This window comes from Peromyscus maniculatus, chromosome 12 (genome assembly GCF_049852395.1).
Source record: "Peromyscus maniculatus bairdii isolate BWxNUB_F1_BW_parent chromosome 12, HU_Pman_BW_mat_3.1, whole genome shotgun sequence".
NCBI classification, from domain to species: Eukaryota; Metazoa; Chordata; class Mammalia; order Rodentia; family Cricetidae; genus Peromyscus; species Peromyscus maniculatus.
Genome location: NC_134863.1, coordinates 11399223 through 11423872, shown reverse-complemented (window position 1 = coordinate 11423872; position 24650 = coordinate 11399223). Strand labels below are relative to the sequence as shown.

The window sequence follows — 24650 nt, the reverse complement described above, 5'->3', positions numbered from 1 at the left end:
CCCCAAGGTTGGGCATGGTTGTGCATGCCCCGCGGGACCTAGTCATTTCCGCCTAGTCATTTCTGGGTCGAAATGTCTAGCATGACCAGGACCCGTAAAGCATGCAGCGCAACCATGTAATCTATGCGCATGTGTGGAATAGCCACATGAGCCTGTGTGTGCAGGTGCGGCCCAGCCTTTATAATCTGGCGCCATGATTCCCGGCTCCATCTTTACACATGTGTCCTCTCCATAGGCCTGTGCACCTCTGTCTCTTTACCCTATCTTAATAAAACTCTAGTTAGTGGATTCTATCACATTTCATGACATTTTCTTGCAGGGTAAGATCGCTGCAAATAACCAACACCTGATAAATCATGTAATTTGCACTTGGCATTTGGTCTCTGGGAGCTCCTTTTAGGGTGCTTTGAAGGTATGGAAATTAGCTGCCTAAACTATAATAGAGAGTAAATAAAAATACCCTAGGCAGAGGGAAAGTGCTTCAGTCCTTCGAGACTGGACCCCCCTGCAGCCATGAAAGGCTAGATTCATTCTTAAGATGCCTCTGAGTCTTCATTCCATGGATCTGAGTGGAGCCACACACCCGGGTTGCAACCACACATTTGGTGCCCAACGTGGGGCTTGAAGAAGGGAAAGGATCCACTGAAGGACAGAGGAACCGGTCATCTTAGGAAGTGGAGGGAACATTCGCAGGGTAAGAGGACTCCAGGATTGGCAGGGTCATGGGGAATTTAAACTCCCCATCTCAGGAACAACAAAATGTACAGTTGCTAAATGCTTGTCAAAATAAAAAGTGGTAACTGCACAACTTTTAAAGATAGAAATACAATGGCTCCTGAGACAGGAAAAAAAATAATGAAAAAAGATCTTTCTCAATAGAAAAAAGGGAAAGAAAGAAAATAAAAAAGGAAGTCTTCCCAATAGAGAAGAGGGAAGGGAAGGAAATAAAAGGAAATTCCCAATAGAAAAGGGAAATTTTTTAATCAAGAAAAAAGGATTTTCCCAGTAAAAAGGGGAAAAATATTAAAACTAGGTTTAAAGATTATAAAGTGACCCAGCCAGCAGGGCTATAACGGGTACTCGACCACCCTAAGGATGGAATGTAGGGACAGGAGACACAAAGGAAATACACCAAGTCAAGCTTCTGATCAAGGTGCAACTTAATTTTTCTCCAGGGGGGTTTATATAGCTCCTGCAGGGTGGAGGGAGCAAGAAGCTGTTATCTGCATAAGGTGGGGCAAGCTAACGGGATGTTTGTATAGGATGTTTACAGGGTGAAAGGGTCAAGGGCTCTGACTCAATGTTCTGTTGCTAGACAACCTGACTGTAAGCTGATCTAGTTCCCTGTCTTATCGGGGGTCTGTATTTTTCCACTAACTATAGATTCTGTCCTTGTCCCTGACATCTCCCCCTTCTTAGTAATAAATCTAAGGGCCAACATAAACCAGGTTCGAATGGTCTAAAAGGAGGACTCTGAAAGAGGCTTTGCATGGAGGATTACAGAGGCCCTATCCCTCTAAGGGTTGTGAAAAGGTCCGAGAGGGAATGTCTCTCCAGACTCAAGCACCACAGGCATCCCCATAGTGCGGGAATCAGTGGACCATGCAGTTTTTTGAGGGAGCAGAAATGGGTAAGCGCAAGGTTGCTACTGCACAATCGCTATGCAACAGGGCATATAATCCAGGCTCTCGGGATTTTGGGGTACCATGGTCCCCAGCCTGTGCAGTCCCAGCTGCACTCCAATCATGCCTTGAGTGAGCCCTTTTCCCACACACAGGTGCAGCCTCGCCTGAGTGAAGGGGTCTGTGTGGGGCATCTCTAGTGAGGGGAAATTTCAACCCTGGAGTCCTGCATATCAAAGCAGTGGTAATGAACCTGGATCTGCCTGGCCCCAGGTCTGTTATTTGGCTTCGGATGAACGGAGTGAGCTGGGAAAGTGCCCATGGCCCAAAGGCAAGGACCAGGAGCAGGCCTACAACAGGTCCTGGGAGGGAGGGAAGAAGGGTCGTTAGCCAAGGGGAGGCGGAAAACCAAATCTAGAACCACCCAAGCTCTTGTTCTCCTTTTCTTTTCTCTTTTTCTAGTCCTTTCTTAACCTTTACTATACTGTCCCTGACTACCCCAGTGTGGTCTGTAAAGAAGCAACATTCTCTTTGGACACAGTACAAAGGCCACCCTGTTGTAAAAAGAGGAGATCCAGGCCTCTCCTGTTCTGTAAAACTACCTCAGCTAGGGAGGAAAGGGATGACTCGAGGGCAGAAATTCCCCGTTCAAGTTGGGCAATATCCTCATCTATGGAGAGTTGAAGCTCAGAGTAATGTTGGTTGAACAGGACCAGAGATGCAATTTCTGTGCCTGTTCCCGCTGCTCCAACCCCCAAAAGGACTGCTAAGGTGATGGCAGTAACAGGCTCCCGTCAAGGCATTTGTCTCAGCACGGCTTCTCTTCCTAGAGGTCTAGGAATTGATCTGGGGAATAATAGGTTGGTCTAGGTGGAAGGAACCTGAGTGCCCTGAGTGGCAACACAGTGACCCGACCCAGTGATCTGCAGGTGCACTGCATATGATGGGACCGGTGGGCTTCCTCTGCCATCAGTGTTACAGGATTTTTTAAAAGAGTATCTTTATGAGCAGAAGGTTAGAATCAACTGAGCGAGGAAGATTTGGGTCTATGGCACACGCATGTGCCTAGTACAAGGCATCTTCTACCATTGCTCCAATGAGGATGATGAGGGCTCCTGCGCTGACCTTCCCTGCTCCTGCTCCCGCTCCCACTGCTGTACCCGCCGGTCCTTCATGGGTGCCCTCTCTCTGGTGCTTCCCTGTTTGCTGTGCTACCTGCCAGCCACAGGCTGTGTCAAGTTGGCCCAACATGGCCATGTCCACCTGTGACACCAAGGCCAGCAGGTCCGACAAGCCTTTCTGACACTTTGGATGAAAATTCAGCACTGCCCTTGGAAACATGGCCCCTGCAGTCAGACTGGATTTGTGACAAGCAGTGTCCCTGCTCAGCCCAGAACGTGATTGACTATGGGACTTGTGTGCTGTGTGAAAGGTCTCAAACACAGTTTGCTGTGAAGTTCCCACTGTCCCCCCCACAGGAACTCTGAGCAGAGTGATAACAGAGCTAAAGGGCTGGTGGGGGTTGCTGTGGGCGAGGACAACAGCCTGGGGGGCTTGCTGGAGGGACAGCATTTGAAACAAAAGAAGTTTCCTCAGGAGAGGGGCTGTCTCTCCTGGGCAGATCAGGTATATTTACAGCTCTAACCAGGCATTCCGGTAACCATCCGGGAGCAGAGTGTATCTCTTTTATGGCACCATTAACAGGATTTAGCCTTTCTGTGATGATCAGCAATGGTGTTAATGCTGAATGTTCTCCTACGTCACATCATGAGAATCAGAATGCTGCTGCCCCCCCCCCCCAGAGTCCCCCTCCCCCTTCCGGCCCCTGTGACTCTCTCCCCATGAATGAAGGAGCCAGGAGGCGCCAGGGTGGAAAGGCCCTCCCCTCCCCCCTCCACGGCCCCACAAGCTCCCCTCCCCCCAGTGCCACCAAGACCTGACCCTCCACAACAGCAAGCATCCGGCCCCACCAACACCCCAGTCCCGGGAACCACCTCCAAGGCCGGCTCCAGCCCCCCTCCCCCATAAAGACAAACCATCACCAACACCTCCTACACTTCCAGATCCTCCACTACCACCCCCTCCAGACCGGCCTTACTCTGTTGGAGCAGAAACATGATCTCAGAGACGACCCCATCCTGCACACCAGGCGACTGCCCATCCAGAGACAAAATGTCTCCTGTCCCCTCTAGCCACCCAGGGGACTCATGGTTGCCTCAGCAAATCCTGAAAGCACCAGTAGCTACCCCATGCCCTAGTTCCTGGCAGGCAGGGTTTGCGTTTTCAAAGGCCAAGTGTTTAATGTAGGGAATTTTGCCTGTGCTGCATTTGTATCATAGGGGGAGTTGCCGAGAAGTTTCTTTAGCGTCCAAGTTTTTGAGGATGGCTGTTCAATATTCTTTTGAGCAACTTCTCCACAATTTTCTGTAAATTCTGTTTTCTAGAGGACAAAGTCACCCCCAGAAAGAGCCGCACGGGCAAGGAAATACCAGTCATTAGGGGTCAACCAATGTTCACTCTGGTTTTCCACCAAGGCCAGTGTAAAAGGAGCTATAGGACCATACTGAGCACAGGCGGATTTCAGCTTTTTAACAAGGCGGAAATTTAATTTGTGATAAGTCTGTCCTGGCGGGGGTCCTCTGATGACGGCTCCTCCTTCTTCTCCCCCTCCTCATTTTGGTCTTCCAAACCCCGAGGGGCCGCTCTGGGTGGCCGCCTCGGATGAGTCCCCAGAGGTCTGGCTCTGGGTAACGGGAAATGCCAGGACAGGCTGAGGCTTACTTTTTGATTTACTAGATTTTTGAGATGGTTTTAGCAGGCCAGGAGCTACCACTTCAAGGGCAAGATCTTTAAGTTCTTTGTCAAGAGTTTTCAATTCCCTTAAAAGCTCAACAAGTTCCCTGCGAGCCTGGAGGGCCCGTCGCAGTGAGCTGAGATCTAGGACAGGGGGAGCCAACTCATCAAAAACGGGCCTGCAAAAGTGGGAAAACGAAGAAACATAGGGAGGGGGCATTGCAGAAGGGGGAACCGCCGGAGGTTTTTGAGGGGGTATAAAAGGGTCCAAGGACTCCTGTTTTAAGGGGAGATTTTTGCAGGGGGGCCAGTCTGGATTATGGTAACGGGCAGCCCCTTTCTCTAGAAAAGCCTCCTCGGTGGGGTCTGGAGGGGAGTTAGAGGTAAAATTATTAGCAGAGGGATAAAGATGGGCAGGAGCGGACTCCTGGGGATTGTTAGGTTTAAAAGTCGTGAGCGTCTCCTCTTCCATAGAGCACAGGTGGTGATCTGAGGGAATGTTTACAGACCCTAAGAATGTCATTAATAATCAAAAAAGGCTTTAAGAACTTTTTTCTTTACCCTAGTTCCTTGTGTCTTGAGGGACTCTTTTAGGTCAGAAATGAATAAATCTTGTGACAAAGTTGCCTGTCCCATGGCTCATCACTTTCTTACCTGCGTCACCTCCACGCTCCTCCGGGATCGCGTCCTGACCCAGGCGATTTCAGGGGGATCCAAAAACTTCACCAAGGCCTTGGTCTTTCCTCCAGGAGATGACGTTCCGAATCCTCAAGAGGTGGTTTCGTCCATGTTGGGTGCCAGTTGCCCCGGCCAGCAGGGCTTCAACGGGTACTTGACCACCCTAAGGATGGAATGTAGGGACAGGAGATACAAAGGAAATACACCAAGTCAAGCTTCTGATCAAGGTGCAACTTTATTTTTCTCCAGGAGGGTTTATATAGTTCCTGCAGGGTGGGGTGGGGGGGAGCAAGAAGTTGTTATCTGCATAGGGTGGGGCAAGCTAACAGGATGTTTGTGTAGTATGTTTACAGGGTGAAAGGGTCGAGGGCTCTGACTCAATGTCCTGTTGCTAGGCAACCTGACTGTAAGATGATCTAGTTCCCTGTCTTATGGGGGTCTGTATTTTTTTTTTTTTACTAACTAGAGATTCTATCCTTGTCCCTGACAATAAAGCCCCATAAAAGTAAAATAAAGGAAATAAAAACGCCTCTTCTCAGTAGTAATAGAGGGGGGAAAAAGGCTTTTTCTGTGAGACCAAAGTTCCTGCATTTTTACAGAATAACAAGTTAATCATGTGATAGTGAATGTATGACCATGGAATGTCCCAATTCTGGTCTCCATGGTGATTGTTTAACCACAGAATGTCCCCACCTGAGGGCAGCCAATGAGAAATGGTTATGGGCAACCACCCCCCTTAGAAGTAAGATTAAACCATGATTTCTGGAAAGTCCCTAGAAATGAGCCAATCAGAAATGTACATGTATGGAAATCCCCTGCTATTGTAATCTTGTGGATTTTGTCTTTAAAAGCTGTGCACAATTCAGGCTGGGCACTTCCTCCAGCCTCCACTGCATTGGATGTGTTGAACGAAGTCCCTGCCTAGGCTTGTATTGCTCCTGAATATCCTGAATTAAAGCCTTGCTTTTGCATTTTGGTATGCTTGTCTTTCGGTGGTCTCTCTGGGGGTTCGCGATCTGGGCACAGCACTTTCCAATATAAACATTTCAGGATAGCTACAACTCTGAGCTCTTTCTGTCTGTGAGCAGAGTGTTGGTATCTGAATTACAAAGAATCAACAGGTGGGCTTCACTGCTGCTGGCTGGACAAGCAAGCAAGCCCAGAGCTTAAAATTTTGTCTGGTTGCTTAACTTTGGTTTAAATGCGGGAATAATTCAATGTTAAAGATCTCTTTGTGGGAAATGTTTTCTGTTTTTCTCTAATGGTGGGAATAATTCATTATTAGCAGTCCCTTCATGGGAGAAAGAGGAAGTATAAATGGGCTCAACTTCTGGTGAAGAATGGTTTCAGTCAGGACTTGGAATGCTAAGTTGATGCTGTTTGAATTTCCAGAGATATTAATCATTAAGTGTATAGAAGATGTTCTTTCCTTTTGATTGTCTAATAAATGTTTGGATGGAAGTTTGATAAACTAAAGGAACAGGATTCATAATTTTAAATTATATACTGGTTATGCTCTTGTCTATTGATCATTACTGAGTATTTGGATCTGCTCTTTAAGTTACTTTCTAAAAATTTTTGGTTAAATTCTATAGAAATGTAATACCTAAAACAGATTGGGTTGTTAGCTTATTAAATAATGTGATTGCTAGGATAAAAACTCATAGAAAAAAATCTGTTACTGATAAAGAGGTTATTTTTTTTCAGTAAACAAAATACAAGTAAATTGTTTGGTCCACACTGTTAATAATTGGCGAGTTGCATTAATGTGTTACTTGGAATCTATAAAAAAAAAAGGAGCCTCTTTTTAAGATTTTATAAAAATATTTCAGAATATTGCCTAAAGTTACCTCTTAAAATCCTATAGAGATTGTATTTAATGCTTTTATAAATAGCATATGTAAAATTAGAAGCTGGTGATAGAATTGCTCAATTATTATTACTTTCATATCTTAAATGCAAAATGGCACCTATATTTAGAACTGGAGGCTTTGGAAGTACAGAAAAAAATGTGTTTTGACAAACAGTTATCAATGATGAATGGCCCAAATTAAAAGTAAAATTAAATGAAATTGAGATTAAAAGATTATTGGATTCTGATGCTGGATGTTTCTATAATTTCACAAGAATCCTGGGATCCCAACTGGTCTTTACAAGAAGTCTCCACTCAATTTGTTGGAATCCCATCTAAAATAAAACAAAGTATAAAATATATTAAATGTATAGAGCCTAAAGAACAGATAGGAATGTTAAAGCCTTATATGGCTGATACAGCCATGAATTTATGGGGTAGAGATTTGTTACAACAATGGTGAGCTCAAATTAATATTTCTATAATTTCAAAAACAGCTTGTAAATTGTTAATCCTCCAATTAACATAGTAGTAACTTGGGGAGATAGAAATATTCCTGTAGTGGTTAATGAGTCTTCTTGGCTACCTATGTCAACCAAGGTCCCCCTTAGCAAATGGAGGAGGGTAAAGTGATTGACAATTACACTGTTGGAGTACAAGGAATTCCTATTTTCATGGGAAAATAACCTCTCAAGTATGGCTATCCATAGTCAATACTACCCAAGATTATCATACTAAGTTTTATATGCTTCATACATCCGTTTTTTAAGGACAAGAGATTAATGCTACTAGTTCCATAAATCTACCGTTCTGTGAGATGAGGGTTACCAACAAGGAATCTGACTGGGTACATTGGCAACAGTGTAAGAGTGAGAAATCTCGAGTGCTAATTAATATCTTCCAAGGAGACATCATTGATTGGAGCCCTTATGGCACCCCTCAAGGAAATTATTCTCACTCAAAATTAAGATGGTAGTGGTACAATTTAAACGGAACTGTGGAAATCAATGCTTCTATTAATGAACCTACTCGGTGGCATGGAGTTGGAATGTCAAGTCCTCTCCTGCAATTTGGTGATTCATTTCAGACTTACTCATGGAAATTGACAAGTGCCTTCTACCCCCTTAAAGCATGGGAAGGAAAAATAAACATTAAGGATGATAAATACACTCTGTCTTTTAGACTAAATCAAAGCCATCCTATTATGGCATGTGTACCATTACCTTACTTGCTATTAAAGGAGCCTGTACAATGGCACCCAAATAATTACAGCATCACTTATGAATGGTGTACCCTGCATATCTGTGTTAATTCTAGTATTTTTTTAAATTTGACCTTTGAAAGTTTATATATTCTTAGGACAAGGCCAGCAATCTGGATACCGGTGAAGTTGTCGAGGCCTTGGCAAGACTCTCCTGTGATGATCTTGGTATAGAAACTCGCTGACAGAATATTAAAAGAACACATTGACGGTTGGACTGGTGGTTGCAGTTATTATGGGAATCATTTCATTGACAGCTATGGGAACAGCAGCTGAGTGGCCCTTCATAAAGAAATCCAAACTGCTGAATTCATTAGAGACTGGCATAGACATTCAGAAGAACTTTAGACTGAACGAAATAAAATTGATAATGAGATAGTAAATGAATTAGATGAATTAAGGCAAGCTGTTGTATTGTTAGGTGCTGTGGATGATTGATTGATTGATAAATAAAGTACTGATTGGCCAGTAGCCAGGCAGGAAGTATAGGCGGGACAAGGAGAGAGAAGGCTGGGAAGTGGAAGGTTGAGGCAGAGGGACGCTGCCAGCCACTGCCATGAAGAGAGATGTAAGGTACCCGTAAGCCACGAGCCATGTGGCAACTTATAGGCTAATAGATATGTGTTAATTTGAGATATAGGAACTAGGATAGCAAGAAGTCTGAGCCATTAGGCCAAACAATTTAAATAATATAAGTGTCTATGTGTTTATTTTATAAGTGGGCCGCAGGACTGACTGGGCTTGCGGGAACTGGAGAGAAACTCTCAAGCCACAAATGGTGCTAGAACGTGGGGCAAGAATTTCCACCTAAAACCTGAGAAAGAAGATTCTAAAAGAGCTAAAAACAGCTTCCTAGTTGTCTCAAGTTAGTGGCAGCCTGCAGTTTGAGCTACTATGTCAGGGTATGTGAGCTTGACCTATAGTATGGCAGGAATGAGGCGTCTCCAAGTGGCACATTATGCTGCATGGTGAATTTAGCCTTTGCTAGTACAATTAAAAAAAAAAAGGTTTCTGGGCTACACACTGCTTTGATAGAGGCATAGACCCACTGCCTCTGGCGGTGAGCATGGTTCCTCCAAAGCTGGAGGTAAACATACCATCTCCATGGGAAGCTGAGGTGGGCAGAGCCACCAGCCAAAGCTGCTGTTTTAGCCCTAGTAATGCTGCAGTTTAAAGCAATAGTTACACAATAAGGCAGATTCAGAGAGAACAAGACTTTAAATGCTTTACAATGTGTGTAAAATTGTACATAGGCTTGGAAGAGTGATAAAATGGAATATATGCAATATATATATATATATCTTAAAATATATATATATATGCAATATATATATATGAGTGTACATAGGCTTGGAAGAGTGATAAAATGGAATATATGCAATATATATATATCTTAAAAAAAATATATATATATATATGCAATATATATATATCTTAAAATATATATATATATATGCAATATATATATATCTTAAAAAGATAAAGTCTTTAAAGAGACAGTAAAGGTAGTATAAAAATAAGCCACATAAAGATGGATATTACACAGAGAATCTGGATTGTGTTATCTTTGGGATTCTTAACTGCAGAAAAACATTTGATTGTATAAGCTGTTGAGTTAAGCCAATATGTATATTTTAAAGATACCTTGACTTCAAAATTTGGATGTAAGGATATGTTGCTTTGGAAAGGAGGCTCTACTTCTGTTTCCACAGAAAGCCAGAGGCTATGGATTTGTTCCAGATTAAGATACATCAGGTTTGACCAGCCAAGACCCCCTGAAAGGTCTCTGATGACACCATGGCCCAGATGATCCAACATCCAGAATGGATTCAAGGCAACTGGCTCAGATAATACACCCTCATGGACTACTCCACAATCCTAAAATTTTCTTTGTGTCCCCATAAGATACAGTGTCCTCATCCAGAAGGAAGTAGTATGAGAAGCTATGACCAAATTCCCAAATATACCAAGCTGGCTTTGGAGATGGAATTGGCTTACTCCTTCTCTAAACCCAGGCATATTCCTAAAAGAAAAGGTTGAAAGATTCTTGTATCCCATATCAAAAGAGCCCTCTGGTGTGGGACAGAGAAAAACCAATATTTTTACTTAAAGCAGGTTGATTATAAATACAATCTCTTTCTAAAGAAGAAAAGGGGATAGTTTAGATATGACAGGATGAAAGGGTAGATTAATGAACCTACTTTTAAAGTTTAACAACTTGTTTAAAAAATGTTTTACATTGGTATAGATTTTAGTTTATTGATACAAATTTAGAGTTGGTTTTGTTCTAATATATATATATATATATTTCTACTCTTGTTTAAGGTGCTATGTTTATGTAACTCATTTAGATTGTAATGGATAATTAAGAAATACAGATTTATAATTAGTCTTCTATGATAGTCAAACTTATAGCCATGTTAAGTTTTCTAGGTATACATAGATATAATTCAAACACTTCAAAGACCTACAGAATATGGAATTTAAAATATTTTTAAAAATTTAGACTTTCTGGACAGTGAGACATATCTGCTCCTGGCAGCACCAATTTACTTCAGAGAGGAGGATGGGCATTGAAGACACTCTATATGGAGTTTATCTTCTTCTTGGCCAAAATAGCCATTTGGGCAAAAAATTGTTCTTGCCTGGACTGCTTGATCGACTGGACATGCAGCACCCATAGGAAGGTGACCACTGAACTTTGCTTGGCAAAATGGTCCTTCTGGTTCCTGCTTCACAGAGGAAACTGCCAGACATTCTACAGGACACAGAGAGAAGTGACTGAGAGACTCAAGGCCTGTGGGCTGAAGGCAGATGCCCCAACTTTACAGAAGAACTCTGGATGACTGTCCAGGCTGCCAGCTGTCGCTGTCTATTCTCTCGAGACTCCTGAAAGTTGCTTGCATCCTTCTCCCACTTCTCAGGTAATATTGTATCCTTCTGAGGTCTTTGATGTAGTTGAACACTAGATAGTTATAGTTTTCTTACTCATGATAAAAGATAAGTTATATATGAAACCTTAGATTCACAAATATAGGATAGATAGGATATTTTCTTTAATTTTGCCAAATACAAATAGACTAGATATTATAAATAGACTAGATATTGTAATTGTAATTCTTGCTTAATAATTGTTTTGTTATATGCAATTTTGCTATGTTAAAGTTAAAACCTTCCTTTGTGAAAAAAAGAAAAGGGGAAGTGCTGTGGATGATTTATTGACAAATAAAGTACTGATTGGCCAGTATCCAGGCAGGAAGTATAGGCAGGACAAGGAGAGAGGAGAAGGCTGGGAAGTGGAAGGTTGAGGCAGAGGGATGCTGCCAGCCACTGCCATGAAAAGCGAGATGTAAGGTACCGGTAAGCCATGAGCGATGTGGCAACTTATAGACTAATAGATATGTGTTAATTTGAGATATAGGAACTAGGATAACAAGAAGCCTGAGCCATTAGGCCAAACAGTTTAAATAATATAAGCGTCTGTGTGTTTATTGTATAAGTGGGCCGCAGGACTGACGGGGCTTGGTGGGAGTTGGAGAGAAACTCTCAAGCTACAGTTAGGGGATCAGTTAGAGATTTTGAAGGAGCAGATGAAATTAAACTGTGATTGGAATGTTTCTTGTTATTGTATCACACCCTTAAGATTTAGTGAAAGCAAATATGATTGGGAAAAAGTTAGGATGCATTTGTTGGGTCACCCTAATTCTTCTCAAATGGTTTTTGATTTACAGAAAGAAATCAAAGAAACTTTTGCAAAAAAAGTTACCTGATACGACAGGAATGGACATTATGGAAAGTCTTGCAGGTACTATAGCCTCATTCAATCCTACGAATCACTTTAATAGATTTCTTATCCTAGCAGGTGGTGCCCTTGTTCTAGCAATAGTAACTTTATTGGCTTTAAAATGTGTTTTGGTCTACTTACATAAGATTGTAAGACAGATAGAAAAAAGACTATATTTACTATAAGGCCGCATAACCTTTGAGATAATTGACTTTTTAAATGAAAAAGGGGATCTGTAGTGTATTCCTGCTGAGCTCCTGGCTTGGTTCCAGAGAGTAGCACCTAGACTTAATCCTTCCTTTGTTTAGCCACACCTTTTGTTTCTCTTACCTTTTGTTTCTCTTATTGCCCCATGTGAATCTTGTCTGAGAGTCAAGGATCAGAGAGTCCCCCAAGGATCAAAGGCCTATGCAAAACTTGGTTCAGGAAACCTGGAAAACCATGGTACCTGATAAATCAAGTAATTTGCACTTGACATTTGGTCTCTGGGAGCTCCTTTTAGAGCGCTTTGAAGGTAGGTACATCAATTAACTGGCTAAAATATAATAGAGAGTAGATAAAAATGCCCTAGGTGAAGGGAAAGTGCCCCCTGCAGCCATGAAAGGCTAGATTCATTCTTAAGATGCCTCTGAGTCTTCATTCCATGGACCCGCGGGAACCCACACACCCATGTCATGACCATTCAGTTGCATTGGATGTCCAATTTTGTTCCTTTGGTCCACATGTCTGTTTTTTTTTTTTTGTTTTTGTTTTTGTTTTTGCCAATACACATTGTTTTTATTACTATGTCTCTGTAATATATCTTATGATCTGGAGTTGTAATCCCTCAGCATTAATTATTCTTTTTATCAAGGGTTGTTTTTCTCTCTCCATGGTCTTTTGTGGTTTCATATGAACTTTAGAATACCTTTTTATATTTCTGTGAAGAATGAGGTACAGATTTTGATTGGGATTGAACCTATAAATAGCTTTTGGTAGAATGGTCATTTTTACAATGTTAATTCTACTAATCCACAGACATGGGTGTCTTTCCATTTTCTTGTGTCTCTGTCTCTTTCTTCAGCAGATTTAAGTTTTCATGTAGAGGTCTGTCCCTTCCTTGGTTAGGTGTACCCCTAGATACTGTATTTTCTTTGAGGCTATTGTGAATGAGTGTGTGTCTATAACCACATTCTCTGTATGTGTTATTGGTATAGAATACCAATAGAAAAGCTATTGATTTGTGCACATTGATTCTGTATCCTGCCACATTGCTGCTTCTGCTATGGCTTCCTATCAGCTCTGACCCCCAGGCAACTTTATTTATTAACATACAAATAAAATCACATTTCAGTACAAATAAAATATCACCATAGAGTGGGGTAGTAGGTGGCCAGAATTTTTATTCTTTACCTTCTATCAGTATTTTTCTACCATAAGTACTTTTTATTGACATTATTAAATGAAATTATAAAAGGTATCAGATACTTAGGAATCACACTTATGACTGCCAAATATGTATGTAACATGCCTGACATATGACATATAGTATGTATGTGTGTGTGTGGGGGGGTGTTTACAGCAGGGGTGTAGAACTTTTCTTTATATATTTGAATCACATGCCCCCAAGAACTCTTATAGTTCTAACAGCTTCATGTAAACAGTCCCATAGGAGTCTTGGAGACAAGAACTCAATATCTACATTTGAAAGATGCTAGGCTAAGACATTTAGCTAGGCATAGTTGTGTGTGTCTGTAATCCCAGCACGAAGGAGGCTGAGACAAAAGGGTTGTAGTAGGCTTGAGGACAATCTGGACCTTAAAGTGAGTTCCAGGCCAGCCTGAGTTATGGAGACCTTTCTCAAAACAAAATAAAAACAAAGACATAATTTGTTAATGTAAAACCTTCGTGTTGGCTATGCATGTTCAGAAAGAAGACACACTTCTCACATTCACTCAGCCAGGCTCCTTTGTGTTTCTAAATCTGAATGTGTGTGTGTGTGTGTGTGTGTGTGTGTGTGTGTGTGTGTGTGTGTGTGTGTGTTGGCGTTGCATATGGAGGTCAGAGGACAGCTTTTGGATGGTGGTTCTCTCCTTCCCCCGCAGGTTCTAGGGAGTGAACTCAGCTGCTTGTTGGGCCATCCTGTCAATCCCAGATTCCGTCTTATCACCTATGTAGAGAAGGAACAGGACTTCTACTGGAAATGCCAATGTACAAACCAGAGTGATTACCCTACAGATTTCCATTAAGGATCTGGAAGCTTCTAGCCTGTTTGCCTAGGTTTAGATGGATCATTGGAATCAGCCTGTGCCTCTCTTTCACCCTCTTTCCCTCCCTCCCTCTTTGCCCATTTCCTGTCTTTAAAAACCTTTCATTTTGCTTTCCTGTCATTAAGAGCAGTGTTTACAACTATGGCTGGGGAGTCTATTCTGTGATAGCAAACTTGCCCAGCACACCAAAGCCCCTGGATTTGCCCCCAGTACTTCGGAATGAAAAAAAAAAAAAACTTAAAAAGAAAATTTAGAGCTAGACATCCTGGTGCATGCTTTTAATCCCAGCACTGGTGAGGGAGAGGTGGGCAGACCTCTGTGGATTCGAGGCCAGCCTGATTTATATATTATAGGACAGGTGGGGCCCTGTCTCAAAATTTTTATTTTTAATTATCTGTGTGTGGGGTTTGTGCATGGGTGCCAAAGGAGGCCAGAAGAGAGCACTGGATCCCCCGAGGCTCAAAGCAGGTGCTCTTTAAGAACTGAGCCACCTCTCCAGATGGTCTGATTGTGTGTTTGTCTATGTGAGTGTGTACCATGTATGAGTGTGCAGGGCCCAGAGAGGGTGGTGGATTCCCTGGAGTCAGAATTACAGGCCCTTCTGAGCTGCCCAGTGTGGATGCTGGGATTTAAATTTATGGTCCTCTAGAAAACCAGCAAGGGCTCTAACTGTTGCGCCCCCTCTCCAGCCCGAAAAAGCAAACGTTTATTTTACAAAATAAATTGTGTACATGTGTATTATGTATTGATCATAGGATAAAATATATTAATGAGTTTCAATACAAAATCTAAAAGGCCACTTAAGAGATTAATTTATTGGTAAAGAGATAAAATTAGTATCTATTCCAACACACCCAAAATCATCCTTGTGCATATTAAATAATTAAAACAATAAATTAGCAAGCCAGCTGTATCCCTACCTTACAAATAAGTTCTAAAAACTTATTTGATATGGAGGTCTTCTCAAAATCAGTTCACAAAGCCACTTAAATAATGTGAGTTGACTACAGTATTTTATGTTGTTTATGTATTTGGGGTTTACTGTATCTTCAGGAAGACTCCTCATACACACACAAGGCCTCAGGATCATGTGCATCTTCTCGGTGTAGGTGAACATCTAGTATCACCTCAGCAGTCCCCAAGTTGTGTCTAGGACTCAGAAGAGAAGGAATAGGGGTTCTAACAGCCTTAACCAACTTGGGTAGGATACAAAGTGTGGTGATATTTTATTTGTGCTTTAATAAATAAAGCTTGCCTGGAGATCAGAAGAAAATGCCAGCCACAATACAGAAGTCATGCAATGTTAGCACATGCCTTTAATCCTATCACTTGGCAGGCAGGATCTCTGTGTGTTCAAGGCCACACTGGAAACAGAGCCAGATGTGGTGGCACACGCCTTAAATTCCAAAACTAGTCAACCATGGAGGTCTGTAGGTCTGTACAGACAGACAGGAAGTAACAGAGCTGTGTAGGAAGAGGAAGTGATGTAGTTGAATGGAGAGAGCAAATCAGATGGCAGAACAGCAAGACATAAAGACATGGGTAGACAGGAAGGAACTCGCATTTGGAAGCTGCAGAGTTGGTGAGGTAAGGTTAGCTGTGGCTATTTCCCTGATCTCTCTAAGGTTTTCACCCCTATATCTGGCTCCATGTTTTGTATTTAATAAGACCATTTAGAAATTTATCTGCAGTGAAATCTGCAGGGGTGGTTGGACAACTTTCCTCCACCCCAACTCCAGGTAAAGCACAAGCGTAAAGCAGTCGACTGCAGAAAGAGAAGTCACCAACACTGGGAATTTCTTAAAATTTACTCATTTTCAGAGACTGTGGGCTAAACAGAACAATGCAACACTTTTTCAGGTCCCAAAATTGAAATTTCACACACACACACAAATCCCTGGCTTTAATTTTGCTGATTCACTAGTTACACCAATAGCTGTTTTATCACCTATTTTTGTTTCATAATCTGCTTGACTGTAACACTTCTATTACCCACACACTTCTCACAGAACCATGGGTTGTGGTGCCTTAGCCTGGATTCCGGAATTCAGGCAGAGCAGTGCAGCTGCAGCTTCACATCTGTACTCGCTACTTTGCTGTTGTGTGAAGACTTACTGTGTGTCTGCACGAGTGTGGTGTGTGCACATGCCTGCAGATGTGTGCACGAGGCGCCCGGGAGAGGGGTCAGTGTCCTCCATCACTCCTCCTGCTCCTCAGGGTCTGGTCCTCCTGCCCCTATTCCCTCAGAACTGGGATTACAGATGTGAGCAGCTGCCCAGCTTATGACATGGGTGCTGGGCTGAGACTGGGAGTGAATTCTCTTTAGCTTCCTGTTCTGAATTAAGAATAGCTCTCAGGGGCACACATGGGTGAGAAGCTCAGAGGATGCCCCTCAAATACCACATCAACCACAGCACCACTCACCTGAGTGGAGAACAAATCACCATCCAAGAGAACAAAGCCAACAGAAACAAACCTTATCCAAGGCCCTCAATTCCTTTTAAAATCTACTTATTACTATTATGGTGCACCTGTTGGTGTGTGCCAGTGTGCAGGTTAGAGGACAATTTGGGGAGTCAGTTTTCCTTCCATGGTGGGTGCAGGGGATTAAACTCAGGTCAGGCAGCCATCTTGGTATGTCTGTGCCATAAACTCTCAGGTAGAATTCTAGCATCCAATTTTCAGCAGTGTAGACACAGTCAATGTCTGAGCTCCTTTGGTTATAGCTGGATCCCGGCATCACTGGCACAACTCCTAGGGGGGCCAGGAAAAGGGTCTAGGCTAAAGGAAGGGATCTCTGTACAGTCTGTCCTATGGAAGAAGAAGCACAAACAGTTCACCCCTGAACCACTGGACCACATGCTCTCAGGTCTGGCCAGGCCACCAGGTCTCGTTGGGTAGGCTCAGTCATTTGGTCTACATCACAGGCCCAGCTTCCATACCAAGGCCACTTCAAGTCTCAGAAAAAGCAGATTTCAACTGTTACAACCTCTAAGCAGCTTGCCCAGGATTCTCAAGAGCAGATATGTGCATCTGTATCTAACATGCGTGCAGCTTTTCCGAGTTTATCTCTTCTTTTTGTTTGTTTCCAGAACAAGTTTGGAAAGTTGAAGCCGACAAAAGAGGAGAAATTATCAGCATATTCTAGGTTCTGCCAGACAGTCTTTTATTACATGATAAAAGCAACACTAGGCACTAGATCTTGTAAAATATGCTCTGACCAACTTTCTGAAATTAAAAATGCATAACCACATCTGTAGGATTTTTAATGAACAAAAAAGTTAAATACAAACTTTCATATACAAAATAAATGACTGTAAAGATGACCTCAGAGCCAGGTATTAAATCTCTCTCCAGAGGCCTCAGTGGGCATGCTAATGAGCCAAGAACTTAATTTCAGCTTTATATATATTTATATATTTTTTAAAGAAAAAAACTCTGAAGAAAAATAGGCTTAAATTGAGGAGCATCTTCTGAAATAGACGGTTCAGGCCAGCCCTTTACCATTGTGAGGGTCATACTCAACCACACCTAGGATGAAACATTTATGGTCACAGTTACTTTGAATCCAGTTTCGAGAGGAAGCCAAGCTACTTCAGTTCTAAAAAAGAAAGTCTCTAAGATGAGCACGCACTGCTCTGAGGACACAGAGACTGAGGTCCTTGGCCACATTTCCATGAACTGTGCCTGTGTCAGAGCGGCAGAGCCTCTAAGAGGCAGCCAGATCCCCACAACACAGCAGCGTCATTTCTTCTGGCGTTTTCAAGCCTCAAAAGGGAGAACGTTAACTTCATGTCGGCAGTTCCTACTCCAGCATTAGAGAAGCTAGTCAACACCCCCTCCCTCCCCCTGCTGAGGCCCCTCTGCAGCAGGGGGTGGCAGTTTGATTCCATTCTTTTCAGAAATAAATAGTCCAAACAAATTATTATAGTTAATTATAGAAGAGCAGTGAGAAAAGGGCACTGCCCAGTGTTTGCAAATGAGTGAGTGAATGAATGCATGGGAACAAATACAGAAAAAACAATTCATAGAACAAAGCCTGCATTTCCCACATTCATATGGAAATAACTTTAAAACAAACAACATTAATTAGCATTTGTTCTTGTTTGGGGTGAACAGTCCAGGGCTCTGGGCAGGCACAGCCTTACAAACAGGGCTGCAAGCAGCCCCTCCACACCTCAAGTCAGGGCTACTGTGGAGAGGCCTTCATGCACTCTTGATAGCCCAGTACCTGTGAAAGAACAGAAATGATACGGGGACTTTTAACCCATAATGCATGAGGTATATGGAAACATCCATGAAAGAACCACCAGCAGCTAGAAGACCCAGGGCAGGGCATTGTCACAGCAACTGCTGGTGGAGGATTTCCTACACCATCTTCTTCCGGAAGAGAGGCATCTGGTGCTGAAAAGAATCCCACAGACAACAGTATTACACACTTCTGCACACAATATCACAGCATGACAGCCTTTAGGTGTCATCACATACATAAAATAGGATGCACATGTCTATCAATCAGCTTTACATCATGTATAAATTTCTGAAGCACAATAGGCTTTCTTGTCCTAATCTTCCCGGCTATACCTCCAGTGCTGGGATTATAAGGTATGTGTTGCCATGTTTGACAAAGGTTCTTGTTTTATTTTGTTTGTTTGCTTGAGAAGGGTCTTGCTTAAGAGCCTAAGGTGCTATGGTCAAGAGCTTCTTCTGCCTCAGCCTCCCCAGTTCTGGGATTGTAAGTGTCCCACACTTATATACATACATTATGTGTGATTACATGTACATATATATGCACTTACAAGTTAGAAAAACCAAAGCTGAATATAGAATCATATACTACAGGGACAATAATAAAAATAGCAGAAAGAAGGAGGAGGAGGAGGAGGAGGAGGAGGAGGAGGAGGAGGAGGAGAAGAAGAAGAAGAAGAAGAAGAAAGCACCAAATGGGAATGTCTAAGCAGTTGCACAATAGGAAACTTTTCTACATTCTAAGTAAACATCACTTAAAAAAAATAACTCATGCCAGGCAGTGGCGGCGCATGCCTTTAATCCCAGCACCCAGGAGGCAGAGCCAGGTGGATCTCTGTGAGTTTGAGGCCAGCCTGGTCTACAGAGCAAGATCCAGGACAGGCACCAAAACAACACAGAGAAACCCAGTCTCGAGGAAAAAAAATCACTTTTATATTAAAAAAAAATGACCTTAGGGCATGAAGGTATGGCTCCCTGGGAGAGGTCTTGCCTAGTATTTATGAGGCCCTGGTTTCAATTTAAATGGCCTTTATTTAAAAAGCAGGAAAAAGACAGGTGGTGGTGGTGCACCCCTTTAATCCCAGCACTCCAGGGGCAGAGGCAGGTGGATCTCTGTGAATTCAAGGCCAGCCTGGACTACAGAGTGAGTTCCAAGACAGCCAGGGCCACACAGAGAAACCCTGTCTCAAAAAATTAAAACAAATAAACAAACAAACAAACCCCAAAAAAATAGAGGGTCCCACCTTTGGCCTATTTGCGGTGCATGGCTATACACGGATAGAGCTAGCTCTCTATCACACACTACTGGGTTTCCGGAGGATGCGTGTGGCAAAAGTCTTAATCCACGATCATACTTTTTTTTTTTTGAGACAAGGTCTTTCATTATGTAGCTCTGGCTGGCCTGGCATTCACTATGCAAACCAGACTGGCCTGAAACTCACAGAGACCCTCAGGTCTCTGCCTCCCTAGTGCTGAGATTAGAGGCATGTACCATATGCCCAGCCTTAACATGATTCTTAAGTTATTTTAAATAGTTCAAGACATCCAAGGGCTCAGCAGACTATACGCCTAATATGCACAGTGGTGCACACTTATAATCATAGCAATCAGGAGACAGAGGCAGGAGAATGAGAAGTACCAAGGTCATCCTTGGCTACATAGTGATTTCCAGGCCAGCCTGTGCTATGGGAGACCCTGTGTCTCTCAAAAAAAAAAAAAAAAAAAAAAAAACCAAAAAAACAAAAAACAAAAAACAACTCACATAAAACATTACTTTATTCCTAGTAAAGCTGAGAGTGTATTCTCAGAAAGATATGAATTCAGCAGGGCAGCCCTGGTTACTTCATGTTCCTCCAAAGCATTTAGTTCTACTAGTCAATGAACAGTTTGTTTGGCATACAGGAGCTATCCAACAGAGGTCTATGGATGAGAAATATTTATGATTGGGGTTCACTCTGGCTGTAGAAAGACTGAGAGTCCACTATCAAACAGGAACTTAAGGGTTCCTGATGTACTTGAATTTCCTCTCAAGTCTGACATCTTTCAGAAAGGAAAGCACGTTCATTTATGCTTCCATCTTAGACCTGGGGCTGAAGTCCTCACAAGGCGGGGCTTCTCCTCACTGTCATCTATCCTCACATGCCTCCCTTTAGCTAAAAACAGGAACACATAGGAACCAATCAAAAATGGAGTTCAAGGATAAGTAAATTATACCACCCGTCATCAAGAATTCTTGGTCAAGTCCAGGAATACAGCCCATGACGAGCATGCACATCACTGATTCTGAGTGGGGCCTCACCTAAGGTTCCTAGAACAGTCTGTCTGTGAGAAGAGCTTGTCGTGGGCCAGGCACTGCCAAAGGACAGGAACAAGCAAGGACACGAGAAGCAGCTTGGACTCACCTGAGTAAATGTGATAGGTTTGTCCCTAGAAATATAATCTGCATATTTACAAGTAAACATTCCACAATCACTCCCATTCAACTGTTGAGGAATCTCCTAAAACAAACAGAAAGGGGGAAGAGGTAAAATATTGTTACATACACACCCTTAGTCTCTCTCTAAACATCACTGTGGAAAAACAGTACGACAAAGGTGGATAAATCTGGTGTTGCACACACACAGATGCACACACAAACACAATCACTCTTACTCTTTGTGGTATAAAAACCCTAATCATGACACAGCACATGAGGCCCCATAGAAACATCTGACAGAAAAAAGAAGTAAAGCAAGTGAGAGTTCTAAGAGAAACAGAACCCATCAGACATGATGGGGGTGGGAGAAGGAGGAAGAGCATTTGATCATGACAAGAACACTAGCGGTGATTATTTCAGATTATTATAAGCTTTAAATGTGCTTGAATATGACACATATTTACTTCAATATGAAGAGGTCTAACTTAACATTGGTGCAGCCATGACAGGCTGCGGACTAACACTACTGGGCCTGGGCCTCACCATTACAATAACCAGGAAAAGCCACAAACTGTACCCTGTGGGAGACCCATCAGAATTGAGACAAACAAGCACTAAATGCTCTAGAACATGAAGGACAGCTCACACAATCTGTCTATAGATCGCCAGTTTCCTTGCAGCAAATGCCAGTACCAGTCACTGTTTGATACAACTGAGCTCAACGCTCTCCCTGGTCCAATAGCTGTGTCGGAACCGATGGGAAGTCCAAGCTCGAGCTTGCAATAAAGGTTCTTTGCTTTTGCATGTGAACTCTGACTCCTGGTGGTCTCCGGGGGCTCATGACGCAGGCATAACAAATACTGCAGAGGTTACACGGTTTTAACAACCAGAACAACTGCCGGCTGCTTAGGATCCCTAAAGTTGCACGTGAGATGAGAAAACCATCTCAGAGGTTTTAACCAACTAGGATCACTCCTTGAGTTATGTCCCTGAGGCAGAAACAACTAGGAGCAAGCAGCTCTAGGAACATCAGAAGATAAACTCATATGGAAAAAGCTGTGTGCCAAGGTCTGTATCATCCCCATCTTGGCTTGACATGACCGTGGCCATCTTGAAATGTGACCCTAACTGAGCCTGAGTTGAACCTGGTCAGTTTCCCCAGCATATAGTTTCCTAGTATACTGTGGCAGGTAAAGCCATTGAAGTGGTATGTATGGGAGCTGTAGGACCAGACTTTGACACCGAGAATACACAGAATGTGCCTTTATTCTCTAATATTAGCTCAAGAAAAAAAAAAAAACAGAAAATTATTGTTAGATGGGGCCATTTCTATTGTGACCTAACCTTCTGAGCCAATCAGAGGTAGCCACTGGGCCTGCTGCCACTTTGTGCCATGCTTCTGTCCACATGGACTATAAGCTGCAGTCTGTAGTCAGGGGTCTGCCTGCCTTTGATCTCACAATACCCTGGGTCCCATTTTCAGACACGAGACTGGACTTTCCCAAAACAGTTTATATTTAAAGCAAGATAAAAGACAAGAAGCAACTATCTTGGCTATACTGAATGGCTATAGGTTCAGAAGTAGGCCACTTAAGAAATATAAGCTGGGGCTGGAGAGATGGCTCAGCAGTTAGGAGCACTGACTGTTCTTCCAGAGGACCCAGGTTCAATTCCCAGCACCCCCATGACATTTCACAACTGTCTGTAACTCCAGTTCCAGGAGACCTGACACCCTCACACAGACATACAGGCAGGCAAAACACCAATGCACATAAAATAAAAATAAATTATTATAAAAAAGAAATATAAACCTTAGGACTGAGATTGTATCCACAGAGCCTAAATTTAATCTTTAGTGTCACAGACACACAGACACACACACACCCCAACCACACTTCTGGAAATTGTGTGCTTACAGAATGAGAGAAACAAGAAAGAAACACAGACAAGTGTCACTTACATGTGGCTTCATGCTGTAGTGGGCGAAGGGGTTTAGAGTGGCGATCGTGGCTGGCCGTGGCTATCACAGTGGCTGTGGCAGAGGAAGAGAGTGCTGGATGCTGTGGTGGCAGAAGAATCACGAGCCATGGTTACCTTTTTAGAGCTTTATTAGGAGGAAGGACAGAGAGACAGAGAGAGGGAGATAGAGACAGAGAGACAGAGAGAAAGACAGCACAGAGGACAGAAAGAATACAGAGAGTGAGAGACAGAGACAGAGATAGTGAGACAGAGAGAGACACACAGAGAGAAAGAGACTGTGCGGAGGACAGAAAGAATACAGAGAGAGAGAGAGTGGGAGAGCATGTCTGCTTTTTAGGCTGGGATGCCATCGCAGGCTGATAACATAATAAGGACAGAATCCTTACATCCCGGACTTTCGCTTATTATAAAAGCAGCAGGTAGATGGGAATAGGGGCATCGTTTCTCTCAAAAGCTGCTTCTAGCTGACTGTTGGACATCAGTTGGCTCTGGGGGGAATGGGGAAGGGGGGTCTTCCAAGGTAGACAGGCGTTGTGAGATACTGTCTGCTGTCCATTGCTCTGGAGACATGCATCCCTCTTGGCTGTGCTGGGAACCTTCTGTCTGACAAGATGCTGGTGACACAAAAGAATGCTTAGAGAGAAAAGAATAGTTATTATTTCATTTTTTGGAGTGTTTTTAGACCAAGGGAGTTGGCACTTATCTGAGGTAGATCCAGCCTGTCCAGTTAGATTTAAGCTGGTTTTGAAACATGTTAAGCTTTATCAGAGACAGATTATTTTAAAGCACCTGATTCATTTACTAGTTCGGCATCCAGGAGACAGATGATCAATTATTAAAAGCATTTTGTAGTAATAGATGTTTATGTTAAAGTCTTTTTTGTAGTGCCCAGAAGCTTTTGGGTCTGGGGGTGTAAATACCTTTTAGCTGTTACAGTTTCTTACTTAATGATCTCTGGACTCCAGATCTGTGGTGGTCCTGTACCATTAGCTGAACAGTGAGTTAGAACAGGGAACTGGGAAGAGAAAAGCTTGTGGTGCATGAGAACTTACTTTTTGGAATTAGGGACAAGGCAAAGATCAGGGACCTGTCTGTGTGGACGTGAGAAACACAGGCTAGTAGATCTGGAGTGAGGCAATGAAATGAAAGCTCCTATCTTAGTTGGAAATCTTTTCCCATTAAGTAACTCTGAAAGTTCAATTAAATCTGGTGAGGTGGGTAAGGCTGTCTTTTGTACCCCGACAATAGGGAAATGAGGAGAGGTGGCATCCAAAAACTTTCAGGACTGTATCGGTGGTTTTGGTGTCCAGAAGGAAAGAAATGGATCGCTTCCCTGCTGTGTTCTGGGTTCCCTGCCATGTCTGTAGCTAAGCCTAGGTCTGCTGGAGGTCTTAGCTTGATGTACCCATGCGTCTTGGTGCCTGGGGGCAGTCAGCTGACTAGCTGTCTTTATAGGTGGCACTTATAACAAGGCTGTTGATGAGCATGGCAGGGCACTTGCTAGTGTGGCCTTTTCCTCACTTAAAACAGGGACCCAACAGCTTTTGGGAATCAGTGAGTGCCAGCACTTGGCAATTTTGTTTTCGGGCTTTTATCTCTTCCCTGGCACACCTTAAATGCCACAGATGACTCTTTTGCCTGTGGGGTCAGAAACCTTGCTTTTCAGATGCTTCAGTTTTAGTCGGGGTGGTCTAGGGAACAAGAGACGGATTTTACTCTGTGTCCTGAATTTGTTTTTTTGTCTGATGATTGCTGGCTTAAGGACAG

General features: G+C 42.9%; 1 protein-coding gene and 2 long non-coding RNA genes across 3 annotated transcripts in view; 1 reads left to right on the top strand and 2 right to left on the bottom strand.

Moving 5' to 3' along the window:
• LOC143268207 (uncharacterized) overlaps positions 1-24650 on the bottom strand; it is a 370245-nt gene that overhangs the window by 214534 nt on the left and 131061 nt on the right. The gene's annotated exons all lie outside the window — the stretch shown is intronic.
• Positions 5956-17852, top strand: LOC143268080 (uncharacterized). The gene is made up of 3 exons (XR_013043666.1): positions 5956-6069; positions 11938-12011; positions 17332-17852. It is a non-coding gene; the product is annotated as an uncharacterized LOC143268080 (long non-coding RNA).
• Positions 17382-22924, bottom strand: LOC143268081 (uncharacterized). The gene is made up of 3 exons (XR_013043667.1): positions 22864-22924; positions 20890-20985; positions 17382-18643 (listed from the first exon to the last, which is right to left on the bottom strand). It is a non-coding gene; the product is annotated as an uncharacterized LOC143268081 (long non-coding RNA).